The sequence below is a fragment of the Myotis myotis genome, unplaced genomic scaffold, assembly GCF_014108235.1.
Source record: "Myotis myotis isolate mMyoMyo1 unplaced genomic scaffold, mMyoMyo1.p scaffold_m19_p_2, whole genome shotgun sequence".
In the NCBI taxonomy this organism is placed as follows: Eukaryota; Metazoa; Chordata; class Mammalia; order Chiroptera; family Vespertilionidae; genus Myotis; species Myotis myotis.
The window spans coordinates 92,367,111-92,371,368 of NW_023416324.1; the positions used below are offsets into that span (position 1 = coordinate 92,367,111).

General features: G+C 41.6%; 1 pseudogene; it reads left to right on the forward strand.

Annotated features, from left to right (window-relative positions):
- The first annotated feature begins 2,264 nt into the window (after positions 1–2,264).
- Positions 2,265–3,925, forward strand: LOC118675592 (annotated as a pseudogene).
- The last annotated feature ends 333 nt before the right edge of the window (positions 3,926–4,258 follow it).

Sequence of the window (4,258 nt, forward strand, 5' to 3'; positions counted from 1 at the left end):
TTTAACAGATATCTTTAGGGAGGACAGGCCCTACCAGAAGACGTACAAAGTTCAGAATATTTACCCCTTTCCCTCAACTGGTCAGCCAAACTTAAAGAACTTGATTATTATATCTTTAAAGAAAAAAATACAGAAACAAACCTTCAGTAAAATGAGCTAAGCCAACTCTAAGAAAAAAAGGAGTGGGGAGCTTATCCTTTGGAAATTCATTTTACTTTTTCTAGGAATTTACCTATCAAAGTTTACTAGGAAAGGTGGTTAAGATAAGGCAAGCCAGCATGTTTTGCCTGTTATCTGGTGCCATGAAGGGGTAGTTATATGGTTATGCAGGAGGTTCCATGATGTGACACCATGGGGGATGCATCCATCCCCTGCACAGACTCTGAGAAGAAAAAGACTCTGAACACTGAATGCTGACTATGCAGGCAGATCACAAGCAGGAGAGAACACAGCAGGGCAGAAGGCAACACTCAAATGAAAGAGAGGTAAGGGGTGTAGCACTGTGCAGCCAGTGCAATGAACTAACGGAACAGGCAGCCATAACATCTTATGGGGATATTTGGACAGAAGCAAAGGCTACCACGAAAATCAATAATAAAAACTTAGTGTTCAATGACTACTTAATATCCAGGCTGGTTTGAAATCTTAAATCAGAAGTCACAAATTCCAATAGATGTCAGTATTGGCAGTCACATCATAAATAAGTGTTGTGAGCCCTGGAGGGACTGTGAGGAGCGAGACGCCCTGGCCTGCTGAAAGTAGGCAGCCACTACCCAGGGCAACGGATTGTAGTTTAGTGTTGCCAAACCTTCAATTTTTTTTTTAAATCTGGAATTTAATTTGTATGTTCAACATCCCAGTTTTAACTTTGACTGAATGATTTTGAAATGTTAGTGAAAGGCCTCTGTGTTAATCGTGTTCCCTTTCTTCTCATAGCCAATATCACCAAAGTTCTATAAAAATTCCTACCCCCAGATGCCTCATCCCCACATTTTCTCTTTCTGTCTTGCATCTTTAGGTTCAAGACACCCTGCCAAACTTTTGATTCAGCTTCTCCTAAGATTTGCCTTTCAAATCCTCTTTCTTGGCTTGATCCACTGCGGGCTTTGGATAAGTGATAGTCTACCTCTGTGTTTGACCTTGGCATCTAGAGAATACACCCCAGTTAGAATCTGGCATTTCTATTACTGCTTGTATGAACAGAGATTCTGAGCTAGTGTGTGTGTGTGTGTGTGTGAGAGAGAGAGAGAGAGAGAGAGAGAGAGAGAGAGAGAGAGAGAGAGAGAGAAATTGAGAGAGAGAAATTGAGAGAGAGAGAGAGAGAGAGGGAGAGAGAGAGAGAGAGGGAGAATAGTAGGTATTAAGAATGCTAAATTGACTGGAGAGAAGGGACTTGTTTCAACACACAGGTTAAGACATCAATAGCACAGAACATTGAGAACTAGAATTTGACAAATCAAGACTATTTCCTGAGCCACACTGGCTAATAATTACTGACAGCAGTTCTCCACCTTGGCTGCAGATTACAATTACTTAGGAAGCCTTTATGACAGTGGTTCTCAACCTTGGCTGCACATTAGAATCACCTGGGAATCTTTTTAAAATCCTGATTTCTGGGCCTCATCCTCCAGAAATTCTGTTTCTTTGTTATGGGGTGTGGTCACAACATTAGTAACAAAGAAACAGGATTTCTGGAGGATGAGGCACAGAAATCAGGATTTTAAAAAGATTCCCAGGTGATTCTAATGTGCAGCCAAGGCTGAGAACCACCACCCTAGAGCATAATAGTTCAGAAGGTGGACTTTAAAGTCAACTTTAAAGTGAGCTTCAGTTCTGGCTTTATCACCCAATAACTGTGTAACCCTGGCCAGCGTGCCTGGATGTCTAAGGCCCACTCAATCATGTAAAACACAGAATCAAATGCCTACTTCCTGAGGCTGGTAAATGAGGCAATGTTTGTAAAGTGCTTGGCAAGTATAAAATAAATGATAGCTATTATTTTCAGCAGCTGTAAAGAGAATTTTGTGAGCATTCATTATTTAACAATATTTTAAGTACCCATATTAAAATCCTTCTGGAGATTACATAGATAATGTGTACTCAATCAACATATTGTTTCAGCAAATTATCTTGATAATTACATAGATTGCAATTGAAGAAGTCTTTTAAGCATTGTGACATATAGACACCTGGGCAGAATAGGTCCTTCTCACTCATTATAATCAGGTGCAAGGAGTTAATACCAAAAAATACAAGTGGGTATTATGTATATGGTAAGATATTAAACCATCTTAGCAATCTAGCAAACTCTAATTAAAATAACAGTGAAAAACGCCTTTGTGGTCTATCAGCATAGCAAAGACTGTTTTTTTAACAGCAGCATAAAGAAATCTTGAATTTTATATACTGATGATAAGATAGCAAACTGGTGTGCAATTCTTAAGGAAAATTTAGTGATGTGTATCAAAAGACTTAAAAATATTGAAATCCTTAAGTTCAAAAATTTCACTTTTAGGAATTAATCCTCAAGGAAAAGAATCAGAGATACATCAAGTTTTATAAACACTGGTAATTATCTTTATTGCTGTCTTATTTATAATAGCAAAAAGTTGATAAACAACTTAACTGGCCAATTAGAATATGAATAATGATGCATTCATATAATGGAATACTACACTGATATTGAAAAACTAGGGGCCCAAGGCATGAAATTCGTGCAAGAGTAGGCCTTCCTTCCCCTGGCTGCCAGCATCGGCTTCCCTCTGGCACCCAGGACCCCAGCTTCCCTCGCAGCCCCGGCTACACCAAAGGACATCCGGTTTAATTAGCATATTACACTTTTATTATTATAGATTGTACTTTAAAAGGTTACTAAATGGCATAGGAAAATGCTTACCAAAAACTCTAAAAGTAAGCAGTACACACCTAAGGAGCCTGCAGTGGAGTTTTCAAAACGGAGACCTCCTGGACATTAAAGATTAAAGACAGAACACGGCTTATCAGCCAGGGAAGTGCTCCTCGGTGTGTGGTCCTTTCTGAGAAGGATTCTGCCCAGCACCAGGGGACCTCCTGACATGGAAGGAATGGTGAACCTCCAGCTCGGTGCCAAGGGCGGGGTGTATTCAAAGCTTTCTATAATTTGGTTAAACCTATCCAGATTATCAACAGTATCATAGAAATGGTGAAACCAGGAAAGTTCCTCAGTGGCAAAACTGAAATTCCTTTTGAATTTCCTCTGCACATGAAGGAAAACAATGTTCTGTATGAGACTTATCACAGGGTGTTTGTCAACAGTTAGTATATCCCACACTGTGACATGAAGCAGTGTCTATTTGCCAAGACTTGACAAAGACCTGTGAATTTATCGTTCAATTTGCTCCTCAGAAGGGAAAACTGATGCCAAGCCCCCATAAACCTGAAACCTTACAGAATGTCAAAGAGAGCCTTGCTCCCCAAACTTCTTATCAGAGGACATCTCAACTCAACCAACAGAGTTATCACACAGCCACTAACAGGAGAGCTGATGGTTGAGAGCATGTAGGCCTCCCTACAAAGCATAGAGCTGCAGGTGGTCCCCAGCAGACGTGTGGGTGTGCAGATGGATAAGCCCGCGGTGCCACAGACATTCAGAATATTCAGATCTCTGGTGGGGATGTTTGTCAAAACATCTGGCTTCCTATATACATGGTCTTCCTCTGGCTGTCCACCTGCCCTACGCTGGAAACCACCAACTCAAAGTAGAATTTGAGGTTAGCGTGGTTGTGCTGCTTCATGGTGATCACCTCATCAGGGAGAACTTCCACCGAAGCTCTGCAGGATGCAGCCCAGGAGGAGGGAGCGCGGACACCAGAGAGGCTGGTGGAGATGCAGCCGGTACCTGACCCTCGCCGGAGCCAAAGCCAGCTCCATAGACTTGATTTCTTGATTGTTCTGTATCAGAAATGGACCAAAACCCTCAGATCACAATCACCTTCTTCTACAGCCAGCCCCTCTAGTCAGATCTTTTCTTGGAAATTCATTGGAATTTCTTAATGTATTAGTAAGTCATTTCCCAGAAAGCAAAATTTCCTCTGACTCCTGACTTACCTATTCCTTTTTAGGGGCACAAGACAGTTGTAACAGCAGTTTGAGCTTTGATGGAAAGTGAGGTCCTGGGACAAAAGGAAACCCTCCCCCACTGGCTGATAGCTGTGGGGGACTCAGGGCAGCAGCGTGACCACATGACTGTGACAGGTGTGCTTCCTTATGACATAGGCAG